Source organism: Akebia trifoliata, chromosome 9 (assembly GCF_017979445.1).
Source record: "Akebia trifoliata isolate Shusen 1 chromosome 9, ASM1797944v1, whole genome shotgun sequence".
Classification (NCBI taxonomy): domain Eukaryota; kingdom Viridiplantae; phylum Streptophyta; class Magnoliopsida; order Ranunculales; family Lardizabalaceae; genus Akebia; species Akebia trifoliata.
Window position 1 is genome coordinate 4,211,450 of NC_141383.1, and position 14,366 is coordinate 4,225,815.

General features: G+C 33.6%; 3 long non-coding RNA genes across 4 annotated transcripts; all 3 read right to left on the reverse strand.

Annotated features, from left to right (window-relative positions):
- Positions 1-4,038: 4,038 nt before the first annotated feature.
- LOC147394135 (uncharacterized) lies at positions 4,039-4,903 on the reverse strand. The gene is made up of 3 exons (XR_015181552.1): positions 4,865-4,903; positions 4,241-4,315; positions 4,039-4,135 (listed from the first exon to the last, which is right to left on the reverse strand). It is a non-coding gene; the product is annotated as an uncharacterized LOC147394135 (long non-coding RNA).
- Position 4,904: 1 nt separating this feature from the next.
- LOC147394136 (uncharacterized) lies at positions 4,905-5,457 on the reverse strand. Its single transcript, XR_015181551.1, has 3 exons — positions 5,275-5,457; positions 5,127-5,179; positions 4,905-5,037 (listed from the first exon to the last, which is right to left on the reverse strand). It is a non-coding gene; the product is annotated as an uncharacterized LOC147394136 (long non-coding RNA).
- Positions 5,458-5,660: 203 nt separating this feature from the next.
- On the reverse strand, positions 5,661-8,676 carry LOC147394137 (uncharacterized). 2 transcript variants are annotated; one of them, XR_015181290.1, is made up of 4 exons: positions 8,449-8,676; positions 6,245-6,337; positions 5,951-6,009; positions 5,661-5,857 (listed from the first exon to the last, which is right to left on the reverse strand). It is a non-coding gene; the product is annotated as an uncharacterized LOC147394137 (long non-coding RNA). The 2 variants fall into 2 exon arrangements; XR_015181289.1 differs by lacking the exon at positions 8,449-8,676 and having other exon boundaries at positions 6,245-6,401.
- Between the last annotated feature and the right edge of the window lie 5,690 nt (positions 8,677-14,366).

Below are 14,366 nucleotides of genomic sequence, written 5' to 3' on the forward strand. Positions count from 1 at the left end.
AATTGAGAGTGAGTCATGTTACACTAACTTCCTACAACATTGGAGTTGATGTGGTGGTGTGCGCTCAACCATATATGCTCCATCACATCTCAAGGAAAAGCAATTATGGTTATGTAGACACCATCACATCAACACAACGTTCAACATAGTGTTGTAGGAAGTGAGTTTAGCATTTTCATTCAGGGCGAAGCTAGGATTTTGTCTACATGGGGGTAACTAAGCAGAACTTAATTATTAATAATATTAAATTTTATTTGATAAAATCTATCAAAATCAACGTCTACTATATAGATATCTGCAATAATTTTATACCATAGATCCCCACTCTAAGGTTTGATTACCATTGACTTGTGATCAAAATATGAGAACTCTTCAAAAACAATTGTGAAAACTTATGCATATAGATTAGTGATTGATTTTTTTGTGGAAATAATGTTAACTAAAATTCAGCCATAAAAATTAACATTTTTCCTCAAAATTTTAGAATTTTGCCCTTTATAACATCTATTCAAAATGTTAACATTATTTCCACAAAAAAATCAATCACTAATTGGTAATCATATATTTTTAACACATTTGATTTGGCTAAATTTTTTTTTTTTCTTTTTGAATAGATGTTTTCCATGAAATCTAGAAGATTGTGGTGTTGGATTGAAAATTTGATAATCCATATAGGCCCAACGATCTTTAGTAAGATTTGAAATCTTACTAAATTAGTCTTGCTAGCCTAATTCATAAAGAGGGTTTGTTCACTAACAAATTTTGATAAAGCAAGGGAGTTTTTTAAATAAAATTGCAGCAGATAGGTTTGCCCAGTAAAGCTCTCTGCAAATTTTTTTAAATTATTCATAAGTCATTTTAAATTTTAGAAATGTGTGTTTGGACGAACTCTTACCAAATTATTTCAAATTATTAATAGATTTACTATTGTCATACTAACTTTTACTAATGCCACACCAATTCCTATATAAAAGAATTCACACAGTTGGTGTGGCCTTAGCAACTCTCTCATTACTAACCTATTAAGGTTTTCAAAATTTTTGTGGGGGTAATAAGAGATTTTAGAAACTTTTTTGAGGGCAAACTCTTAGGAAATCAATTTTTCATTATACATTACAAATTACTCTTTAAGATTTTATAAAGTCTTGTGGGGGCACCCATTGCCCCCACTGCAAATCCACCCCTGCTTTCATTGAGATTTGCGATTAGAAAATTGATGTTAAGATAATGAATAAATGGCTGAAGAATGCTAGCCTCACTAATCGGTTGAGGCTCTCCATCAACATGATCTTTGGGATGGTTGTCTCCCGGCCCTTGGACAAAGTGTAATACTCCTGAGAAGGTAGGATTTAATCTCGAGAAAATTTACGTTTTTCCTCAAAGCCCAACAATCGAGGTTGAGGCTAGAAAAGTAAGTTCTCTCCGCCTATGACCTAACTAAGATAGGTTTGCAACTCGGGCGGGTTGGGGATCAACCCTCAGCCAACCCAACCTCGGACATGAAATGCTCAACCCGAACCCTAGCCAAGTTGGGTTGATTCATTCATTAATACTAAGTAATTCAGTATTGGTTAAGGGTTTATATAAAGATAAAATAATGATGAATGTACGTGGTAAATTATATGTGGCTGATGTGGAAAGTGCATAGAACAGCAAAAAAAATTTCCTTGTATATCCCGAAAAATATATAAGTTTCTTTGCCCTTGCCACATCAACCACGTACAAATCACGTATGATTTACCACGTGCATTCATCACGATTCATAAACATAAATGGTGTGTAAAAGAACTTAAAATTTACAATTATTTTTCCTAAAAATATGTTTCAAAAGTTTATATACTTAAAATTATTAGGAAATTTAAAGAGAGAAGAAAAATAATAAGATTAACTAAAATTGTAATGTCCTAAATTTTCAATATGCATATCGAGGAAATAATGTTTTAGTGTTTCTTAATATTCCAATATTTGAGAGAGGACTTTTTGGTACATATTTTCAACAAATAAGCCTTTAAAGTTATTTTCATTTTATAATATGGAATAATTACTTCAGGAACCATCTAATTGCACACCATCCATTACCAATTGCACTCCATCACTTAAAAATTCCCTTTACACTCCATGGACGATTACATTCGAAAAATGATAGAAAAAATATTGGACTCCTTTTCTTCTTCTTTTTTTCTTCCTTCCCAATCATGCCCACATAAATTATTGTTGGTTCAATTATTTTTGTTTAGTCTAATATATTTGGAAACATCACAAATCTCTTCTAATCACCATATATCCGGATTGATAAACCAAGGAAGGGTTAGTTTTGACGATTTTAAAAACATTGTGCGAGGCTTAAGAAACTCATTGGAATTCATGTCGAAACTTTTAGCTAACCAGTGATCACCAAATTCTAGGAGATATGATCGAAGCATAGGCTTTTATCAATTTCTAAACAAAATCTACATATAAATTAAAAAATCAATACCTTCAATCGGTGCCAATGAGAACATGAACAAAACCATTCACAAAAAAATAGAGTGCAAACATAGAAGAAGTCATGGGAAGATGAATAAGCCCCTAAATTATAAGGTTTACCATAGTGAAATGCAATTAGTAGGTTAAATTTGAGGTTTCTTTTTAAAAAAAAGAAAAAAAAAACCATTTTTTTTAATGTTAGAGTGCAACCAACCACTAGTGGTGTGCAACTAGTTGATCCCCTTACTTTATTGACCTAGCCAGAGGGACATCTATCTAAATGCACCCTGACTTTAGTGGGTAGCTTAACAACCCAGTTAGTAAAGTCTTTTTTTCTTAATAATACTCACTAGGTCGAGATCGACAATTCAATTATTGAGATTTCATTTAAATCATTGATTTCAATGATTCATGTTCAACATCGATATCAACGATTTACATAATTGTTGAGATCCCGAAAATTATAAAATGTCAATGTCGATGATTTGAATAAAGGTCGATCTTGATGAGTTGAATCATTGTTCTCAACGATTGAAAGGGGTGACGGGGCATTAAAAAAGAAAATGTTTACTTACTAGACAATCAAGTTATAGCCCAAAAGTTAAGGGGTATTCAATAAGAAATCACTTTATCAGGATTCATTATTATAATTTTTTCTATAGTTTATAGTATTCTCTGCACCATATAATTAGATTGCATTTTTACCAATTTAGTAATTCCATTTAAAATAGAGCTAATAGGCCATAAACAAGTCTCATTAAGTCAACTTAACCAGTTAATTTATGAAACATATTGTTCAAGGGTAAGACTTGGTCATCAAAGAGTTAGCTCCTCATAAATATTTTTATCAAATTTGGTAAGGATTGTAGTAACCTCATTAACGCATTTGGCAATTAAAATGTAGGTTTCATCTAATGAAAGATTTTGTTTTTTATAATCAAAATTGTAGTGAGATGAGTTTAAAAGAAAGACAAAGAAGAAGAGAGAGAGAGAAGAAAAGTTCGAAAGAGGACCCACTAAGAAAATTAAAGAAGCATGATTCTTGTTCCACAAGGTGTCTGGGGATGACTTTATCTCATATTTTATAAAGGAACCCTTCATTTGGTTCACTTTTATGATGATAGTGCTTATGGTTAGTGCTTCACCGGTCCCACATGCTATATAAGAATCTTTTACGATGAAGATCTCAAACCCAATTCATATTTACATAATCTCCCTAACCTTACTTTACCAACTTCCTTACAAATCCTCCCTTTACAAGTCATTTATTTTTTTAATGATCAGATTATCTATATTTAAAATGACGACGTTTACAAACTGAAAATAAAAATGATATATTATCTAATATTGTTGGATAGAAAATGTTCAACATCATTAAAATATTATTTATTATAAAATATAAAAATATCCTTTATTTTCATATATTATAAACTAGAAAATCATGATAGTCCCATATTGTCTGGGTATCATGATTTTGGGAAGTATATAAACTTGGGTAATCATCAATTTGTGAGAATGAATTAGGCCCATGGGCTTCTTTATGGTATCAGAACTCAACCTCTACTAAGCACAATAATTTAAACCAACATACCAACAATGTTCCTTCAAGGCTATGTGTCGAGGGTGTCACCAATAGCGCAATGAAGTATGAAAGGAACACTTTATGCATCTGGATTAAACAAGGAAATGGAGAAGAACATGAATATCAAGGAAGTAAGGACCATATGCATATTATCACATTTCATCATTCAAACAATAAGCTCCAATATATTACCCCACATTTCTCATGAGATCCATTGCCTTCATTTATAACTCGGGATTCAGTGTCCATCCCCTAACCTCCCCTCCCCTTCAAAAAAATAAAAATAAATAAATAAAATCTAATTTTCATTTATAGAAGAGAATTTGGATAAATGACATTTTGCAAATTGCAACTTATATGAGATACCACACAGGTAGGATCTTCAACACTGACCTCAGTTAAAGATTAAATTACAGTTACCTTGCCCATAAATCACCACATCTTTTCATGAAACTAAGGGGAGAAATAACCTACTTTTAAGTTCTGGGGTCGTTAGGGGAATTAAGTAGCTATGGATTAAAGAAGTCTAATAAAAGAATAGAACAATGACAAATCAATAGTATAAGTTTAATGGAGTTAGTATAGATGGATCCTGATTAGGCAGAGTGCATAGTGCATTTGGTGGGTGTAAAATTGGAAATCAATCTATGTTTTTCACTAAAAGAAATCTAAAAGCAAACCAATCTTTCTTCCAAGAACAATTTCACACAGTTTTTTTCTCTTTGATATCCCTCCACCAGTCACCATATCAACAAATAAGAAAAGGGGAAAATTTGGTGGCCAAGAAAATAAGAAAACTGAGAGAACAAAACTAACCTCTCCGACAACCTCATTGTCAGATGTAAAGATATTAGGGTGGGGGAAGTGAATACTAAATTCTACCTATGCAACTGTACTTAGTTTTTCTAAAACGTGCTTGAAAGCATACCCGGGTTTCCAAAGTGCGGCTTTCTAAGAGGAAGGGTAACAGGATAGTAGTTGTTATAATCCTGTAGTGGCATCACGAATAGGCATATAGTGAGAGATGGCATAGTTATCATGGTTTGTGGAAATAAAACAAAGTAGAGGTGTAACTTACCCAACATTCGACATATTTTTTCTTTTTCTTCTTATCTGATGCATCGGGGCCATCTATAATGAACACCTCCCAAAGGGTTATAACTTATATGCATTGAAGTCATCTGATTAAATGGATTGATAGATCAATAGACAGGTTTTTTACTTACCGTTGGATTCAAGATCTTGAAGTATAGGTTCACTGCTTCTACTACTACCCTCTTGAAGTACAGATTCAATGCTTCTACTACTAATACCTCGGCCAAATTTCCTTATAGAAGGTGATGCACCACTACGACCAAATTCAACTTGTACTGGTGCTGTTGCATGTCAGAAATTAGATACAAGGCACCCATAAGAACTAATAAATTAAGATTCATATTGTCTACTAAGGCACATATTTTTATTTTCTTTTGAGAATAAATATGATGGAACTGAGGTTCCTTGTGTCCAAATTGGCGCACATAATGCAGTACGCATGGCTCACCAATTCAGTAATCCACTCAATTCAATGTATACCATGAATATTAAAAAACACTCGCGTTTCCTTTCAACTTTAGATCCTCGCCTCCTATAACCGTCCTGCAAATGCAGAAGAACTTAGATCAAGAAGTATTTGATACAAGAAAATTAAAACAAATGAGACTCTAAATGTCCATAATAAAGGATTGGAAAAATGGGGAGAACACAAGTACATTGACACGTCGCAGCAACTCCCGAGTCTGGGCGGCTTCTGTATCCTCGATTTCTTTACTGTGAATAATTGAGGTGTTTAGCCAAAGTTTCTACAATGACAATATAATTGAGAAACGTTAGATAAAACGAAAATACAACAAAATATAATACGTTTTGGTTAGAGTAGGCTTCGGTGCTTTACGAGGAGGAATTTTTGGTGTGAATCTCACCTGCAAAAAACAAAGCAAAGAATGTAAAATAAAACAAAAACGAATAGTATAATATGTAGAAAAGGGTACTTGTAAGATTGATGTGTATTAAATTATAAAAACTATAATATGTAATGGCCGTTTACAAGATAATTTACTATTCAAGACTCATATTCACATGTATGCCATATTGGTGTTCATTAAGATCTTGGTCGAAACAAAATGAAGCATCCTTGTTACAAAGTTGAAAGCAAACCTTCCTAGAAGGAGCAGTTGTAACTTTAGAGGTTTCTTCTGCCATTAATCTGCTTTTCCTTCCAAACTCACGGAGTCAAGTGAGAAGATAATCCTACAATTTAATCACCATTAACATCATCACCACCAAAAACCGTATCTCAAAAATGAACTTGACATTGTCACCAGCATCGTAGTAGCCGCCTGTTAGATCAGCCTATATAGATGAATGTAAGAGATGTTAGTATTCGCTTGATACATAGTTTCATTGCTTAACTTAAAAAAACCTGTTAATACAAACATTCAAAATATGGGCAGAAGTAGGGTTATGAATGGGTATATCGGAATGGCTCTTCTTCTGATTAGCCCAACCTCCCAGCTTGCTACTCTATATGGTGCAGACAGTCTCGGAAGGTCTTAGTTATTCGATGAACTTTCAGTTGCATAGGCCTTCTTGTTATGGGACCAGATCCACACTGAAACGTTGAGACCATAATTGGTATTTGGAATTGAAGCCAGAGCGTGCTTCTCACACTTTTGGTACTGAAAAGTCCTTTTAGAAGTTGAGTTGTTGGTAACGAGAATCGCATCATAGCTATATGCATCGCATTTTCATTGGAAGTTGGAAATGCATTTCCACAAAGTGCCGTAGAACGTAAGTTGGTCTCAAATTATAACATATTCTCCTTAAAATCTTTCTAGAAATTACACTCTCGTATTCATTAATTAAGTATCTCAATGTGCTTCTTAGTTTAACAAATATTTTGTTGTGTTTTAAAATAATATCTAGGATACGTACACAATGATAAATTTGTCAAAAATTCAATCACTCTCTCTCACACATGAACCCATTTGTCACTCCTCCTTGATAACTTTCCACCGTGTAAGGAACACATACACGTGCAGAAGAACTATCAATCCTATCTACACACCAATCTTGGAGTCTATCAATTCTGGTTCCGAATGGCTCAAATACTAAACTACCTAAAATAGGTATCTATATATGTAGACAGTTCTGAATGGCTCAAAACCTTTGCAAGTATTTTCAATGAATGATCTTTTTCAAGTCTTTCCATCTACTTTGCCTCTAGTAAAGTTAAAACCAAAAGGAGATAAACTCCACATCCGAACTGCTTGAGGACAACCATTGGACTAGTTACCAACATTTTAAACCAATTAAACAAACATAAACCTGCTACAATGACAATCAATGGTAACATGGCTAGATATACACATATATAAAAAGCCAAAAGCACTAACAAAGATGCTCAAAATACCAACCAGAGTCGTCAAAAAATATTAGACTTCTAATTTAACTAAAATAAGCAAACTTGAAGAAGATCAAGACTGTATAAATAGAGGAACTGTTTGTGTAAGTTGGGAACCATTTAACAGCTACATACAAAACCAGATCAGAATAGATAATGCCTCCAATTCACTTCAACAGAATACTAGCACACAAATAGCAAACAAAAAACATATAATAAAAATCTAAAATACGTAAAACATCATATAAATGATCTATTTTATCTAAAATATTAGTTAGAGAAATGCAATTAATTTCTAGAAAGTAAACAAATCTGAGAGTAATGTTAAAACAATGAATCTCATGATCATCAACAAAAAAAAATACGAAAATTAAATAAGGAATCAAACAAACCTACAACATCCAATCCAGAATTATCGACAGATCACCAAAATATTTAGATCGAGTATCGAAACAAAATCTCAAATTCTAAATATTTTTTGAAACAACTTACCTGATGTCCAAAGCTTATAAGATTTAATAAAATCCTAAAACATGATAACGAAGCAATTGAATCGAACTCTTTTAGAGATTAAGAACACCAACATACGATCAAAAAATCTTGCAGATTTCAAAAAATTCTGAAACAGATCGACATGAGAAGAAATAGTGTTGATGTTCATGTATCTCACTTTTGTAAATCAAATTAAAATGATATGAAATCCTAATCGGTGGAAAAAAAAAGAAATCAAATAACAAAATTACCTTTCAACTTGAAGAATCTGAGAACAACTCTTCGGTAAATACATCAAATTTTGTTTTGTTCTTAGGTTTTGTTTCGTGCAAAATTAACACATTTGGGAAATAGAAAATCAAAATTAATATGTTTTGTGGAATCAAAAATCCTAGATCTCATCTTCAACAACCTGAACAGAGTTATGGATCTACCAATCTAAAAGAAAGGAGAAAGAGAGACTCACCTTCAAAAATAATAGAGAACTTCTTCTTCACTCCATCGTTTCCAATGTTGAAAGACCAAGAGATCACTACGAGAGTTCAGAGATTGAGCGATTAGATAAAGAAAGATCGATAGATCAAATAGAGGGAGAGATGAGATCGATCAAGAGACGAGATCGCGGGAGACAGAGGGATAGGGATACAGAGAGAGGGAGAGACAGAGAGACATTCGAGAGACACATACAGAGTGAGTGAGTGAGTGAGAGAGACGAAGTGGCAATCGCAGATGTGGTCTGTGGATATGAAATTTGTCGTCCATGGGCCGCGGAATTTGAGTATTAAAATTCGACGGGCCCGGCCCAACAATTTTTTTCATTAAAACTTGGGATTTTCACGTAGTGATCTTGGTACGTCGTTATTTGAAAATGACGCCATCGCCATCACCAAACCTAAATCTTGAGTTTTTTTTTTTTTCTCACTTTACTATTATTTTAGTTTTTCGATAAAAACCACACCTCCTTACACATCTCTACAAATCTCCCAAGTTCCTATATAATGTTTCACAATCTCTTTTTTTTTTCGTATCTAAAATCTCTTTGACCAGAGTTATTTCATTTAAATCATAAATCCTACATTGTATGTTCTTGGGATAGATCATGACAGACCTACTCTCGTAAACCATCAGCTCCGACAAATTCAAAAAAAGAGTGAGAGAATAAAGTAAAGAAATAAGATAATTTAGAAAAACTCCCTAGATTTTGGTTGAATTTTTGAAATATCCTTTTGTTCTCAAATTGATGATATAATCCTTCACAACAATCTTCTATGAAGACTAATAAAATGACCTAAAAGCCCTCTTCAATCTTTAGCTAGAAACCCATCAACATCAACATCTAGGGTGATTTTTTTTTTTTTTTTTTTTTTTTAAACTTTAGCATTTAAACTTAAAGTTCTATCTCCTTAAACCTTCAAACCTTAAGAACAAGTTGGGATTTTTAGGAAGAAAAATTAAATTTTTTTGGCAAGAAATTGAAGACTATGCAATAAAAGGTTAAAAAAAATTTGCCTAAAGAGGGGAGAGTCTGAAAAATGAAGGCTTATGGATAGAAAGCTGAAGATGAGGGTCATGTCATTTAATGTTAGTTTTTCAAAAAAGACTTTAGTCACTGAGTAAGCCATAGAAGCATGAGTTATTCCACGTGTCAAAATCCCCTAAACAAAGAAGAGGCTAAGATTCATTCCAGACCGAATTTATGGATATCATTATGATATGGGTAGCTCTATTTGCACCTACCATTTGATGTAAGTGCACCTTAACTAATTATCACACTTTAATAAATTCACCTACACTATTAAGTGCACCAACCAAATCAATCTACCCAATTTCTACTTCCTGCCATTTCCCCGCACCCAAATTTACATTCTTCCTTTCCTCTTGTTTTTCACCTTTTATTATTTATTGTAATGATAAAAAGGTAGAAATATAGGATTTCATTTGAGATAAATTTTCCTTCTTCATTCTTCCTATCCCTTCTTCATTTTCTCTACTTTCGATTTTATCAATTAAAAGAAGTTTGAAAATTTTCGCCATTCCAAGTCGATAGACTAGTGTTGACATGGCTTAAGCCATGTCGGATGGGCCCTATTAACACAAAAAGGTTTCAAGCTTTAATTGTGTTGATAGGGACCATCTGACATGGCCTATTACATGTCGAAATAGGTATTCCAAAATGTTTATTGATCTATCCTTGTCTTTTTTAGCTTATTTTTTCTTCTTGTTTATTTAACTCATCAGTTCATTTTGTTTGTGTTAGAGCAAAATCAAAGATTGAAGTATAAAATCAACAAGAACACACGAAACAATCACACAAGACACAAGATATACGCGGTTCATCAGAATTAACCTACGTCCATGGGCGAAAGTGGCAGTTTCACTATATTAACCAATTGAAGAACAAAGGTACAATCTTCCTCTACCTCCTATATCTCTTTAATAACGTGGCTAGGGTTTTTTCTTGTGCAACACGAAAAACAAAATACATATATATCATTACCGAGGGTAAAATTGATAAAGACCTCTAATGGAAAACATTAATTATATTTTGGCCCAGGGGTGTTGCCCCCCACAACTCGACCCCTGTGAACTTAGCAGCGAGCTTGACCCCCCGTCTTTGTCCACAACATAGTCTGCAATCACCAATCAGGAATAGAAGTCATAACTCAACAATTTGTTTGGAGTTCTTTGAGTTCATCATTCGATTTATATTGAAACCATTGAGTTCAATGGTGAATGCATGGAAGAGAGAGAGAGAGAGAGAGGGTTGCAACTTGGGCGAGCTAACTCGAACTCAACCCGATTGATGGGCGAGTCTGGGTTGGGTTATATGGAAAATGATTTGTGCTTAGGCTAGAAAATCTCAACCCAAATTGAATTCGGATTGAGGCTCCGGGCAACCCGACTAAAGTCGAACCCGATGCTATATATTTACATGTAAATTTATTTATTTATTTATTTAAAAAAAATATTAGTTTTCTCTTCCTAAATATATTTGTACAATTAAAAAAAATATAATATAAAAATCAATAGATTTGGAGGTTGTGTGCAAATTTATTTACTAGTGATTTTGTGTTTTTCATATTGTATTTATTTTTTAACAAATAAAATTTATGTGTTCATCAAAATGAATTAGACTTGATCAATGAGTCCAACCCACCCAAAATTATTTAACTTGGACTAACCCAAGCTCAACCCGATTTTAGAAACTCAATCTCAAGTTGAGCTTGGGTTAATGAGCTCTAACCCGATGGTCGGGTTGAGTTGAGCTCAGGTTAAGGGTTTTGGGTGGAGCTTGGGTCGAGATATGAGTGAAAAGCATTTATGGTTCTTTGCACAACTCCACATCAACGCAATGTAACCAAGCACCAATAAAATTAATTGCATTTGCAAATGATTTTCACCATTCCAAGTCGATAGACTAGTGTTGACATGGCTTAAGCCATATCAGATGGGCCCAATTAACACATAAAGGTTTCAAGCTTTAATTGTGTCGATAGGAACCATCTGACATGACCTATTACATGTCGACATAGGTATTTAAAAAAGTTTATTAATCGGTCGTTTTCTTTTCTAGCTTATTTTCTCTTCTTGTTCATTTAACACATCAGTTCATTTTGTTTGTGTTAGAGCAAAGCATTGATTGAAGTATAAAATCAACAAGAACACAAAAAACAATCACACAAGACACAAGATATACGCGGTTTGTCAGAATTGACCTACGTCCACAGGCGAAAGTGGCAATTTCACTATATTAACCAATTAAAGAACAAAGTTACAATCTTTCTCTACCTTTTGTATATCTTTAACGATGTGGCTAGGGTTTTTTTCTTGTGCAACACGAAAAACAAAATACATATATATTACTCCCGAGGGTAAAATTGATAAGGTCCTCTAATAGAAAACGTTCATTGCATTTTGGCCCAGGGACATTGCCTCTAAAACTCCCGTGAGCTTAGCGGAAAGCTTGACCGCCAGTGTTTGTCCACAACATAGGTCGAAGTCACTAATCAAGAATAGAAGTCATAACTCAAAAATTTGTTTCAAGTTCTTTGAATTCATCATTCCATTTATATTGAAACCATTGAGTTCAATGGTGGATGCATAGAAGAGAGAAATTCGGGCTCAACCCAATCACTACAAGAAAACAATGAATTAGGAACAGTAGTGTGAGACGGATTTTAGCCATTTTAAATCGAAAACGATTTAAAGTCGTTTCTCCATTGAAGACTATTTCTTAGTATCGAGTTTAGATCACCAATCTCCAGAGAAACCTTTAGATCTCACATTCGAATCGAAACGAATAGTGAGACGGATACCCTAACGAAGCTCCATCCTCAATTTCCATCAAGTGTTTATCGACTTCTCACATCTGGTTCTTGTTTCTCACACTCTAACAAAGCTCCATCTTTGATTTCCATTAAGGGATCTTCGACTTCTCACATCTGATCTCTATTTTTCAAACCCTAATGAAGCTCTATTTTCGATTTAGATCAAGTGTTCTTCTATTTCTCAAATCCTCAAGATGCTCCATCTTTATCTCGACCAGCCTCAGTGCATGAGTGTAGAGGGAACTTTTTCTAGGGTTTCATTGCACAGCTTTTCTCAAATTGGTTTCCTTTTGAGATTTCAAAGTTCTATTTGAGGATTTCTACAAATCTTCAAGGTACGGTTCTCTAATTGTGAAAATCTTTCATATAGTTTTTTATTTTTTAAATTTTTAAATTTTTTCGATAGAATTTCGAGTTTCAGTTGTTGTTCTTGCTCGATCATTGGCAGTGGAAAGCCCAATCTAAGCAGAATTCATTAATTTTTTTTACAAAATTCAAGCTCTTCGAAGGATTCCTATCAATTTTCGATGTATGATCCTAATTTCAAGCATTCTGCCTTTTATTCTCTATCTTTTGTGGTTTATATCTGAAAATCAAACATTTCTAGTTGTTTTGTTCTAAATGAGACATAAATTTATCTTTTGTGGTTTCCTTTGCATTCTCTAGATCTCCATGCGACAAAGATTTCATTCAGTGGGTGAAAAAGTTCTTTGAAGAGAATGGAAAGTGGTGAAAGTAAAGAGGCCAAGCCTCGAGCTTGGGAACTTGTTGACCCTGATTGTAGCGAAGTCTATGATATTTAAATGCCAGTATCTCATTTTGAAGAGAACGTCATCATTTCTTTTCTTTTTTTTAATATTTATTTTAGCAAGTGTGGGTTGTATGGTTTTATATCTAGTTGTGAGAGAGGGTAGTGGTTCAGTAAAAGTTTTCAAAGCAATTTCAGTGTCATACTCTTTGTTTGTTTCTTTCTTTTTGTTGAAATTTAGACTGAATGTTGATTTTTGGTTACAAAAGTTTTTGATAATTTATATCTTTAAATGCTTTTGGTGAAATTTCATGATTTTCCATGACAATAACTCTATAGGGAGAAAAACATACCTGTGGTGGGAGAAGCTTTGCTAAAGTACAATATTAATAGACAAGTCTATGCAAATAGCTACTATGTTTACTTTTCAAAATAATTCAGGAAATAAATGAATATATTTAAATTTGGAATTTGGATTGGGTATGTGTGCTTTCAATGTGTATGAACAATGAAGGAGCAGGGAATCCATTTACTTAGGCTTAAGATGTATTGAACACACTAATTTGAATTTGGATTGGGTATGTGTGCTTTCCAATGTGTTCTTCCATGAACACACTAATTTCTTAGGACACTAAAATGAACCAATCAGCAGACTTGGGATGTAGGACTCTGTCTATGACCAACTCAAGGAGATACTTGTCCTAAAATGGTGTTTGAGAATGTCTTCCTTTCTCTTTCAATAAGAAAAAAAATTCTCTTTATTTAGGACCTTTAGGGGTAGCTGGAAAATATTACTGATCAAATAGTCCTTTATAATTTTTATAGGTTCAGATTATAAGCAAAGATTATGGCATCGTCTGCATTCGTACGGAAGGCAAAAACGTTGAGAAAATCATATCTGCTGATGAAATTTTCAATGAATATAAGGTAACAATAAGAATCTTTGGTGGTTCCATAATTTTATTTTATTTTATTTATTTATTTATTTTTAAAGTTTACTGTGATGGACTCTCAAATTTCATGATGAATATGGGTGTCTGTGCTCCGTATGCAACACTCAGTGTACGTATGTATGCCCATGTCAATCAGGGTTTTATTGACTGGTTACTGTAGACACCCCATTTTTGCATCCGCCTGACTTGGCGATCCGTCATCCGGTTGCTGTGGATTCCTAATGATGAGCGCAAAGAACTCGAAAGTTCATGAGAAGTCTCCTTCCAATTCCTTCTGCCTTCTAATTTTATTCCATTCTTTCTCTTTGCCACGCGACATAGAATTACGCACGCTTAGGATCGCTACACCATACAC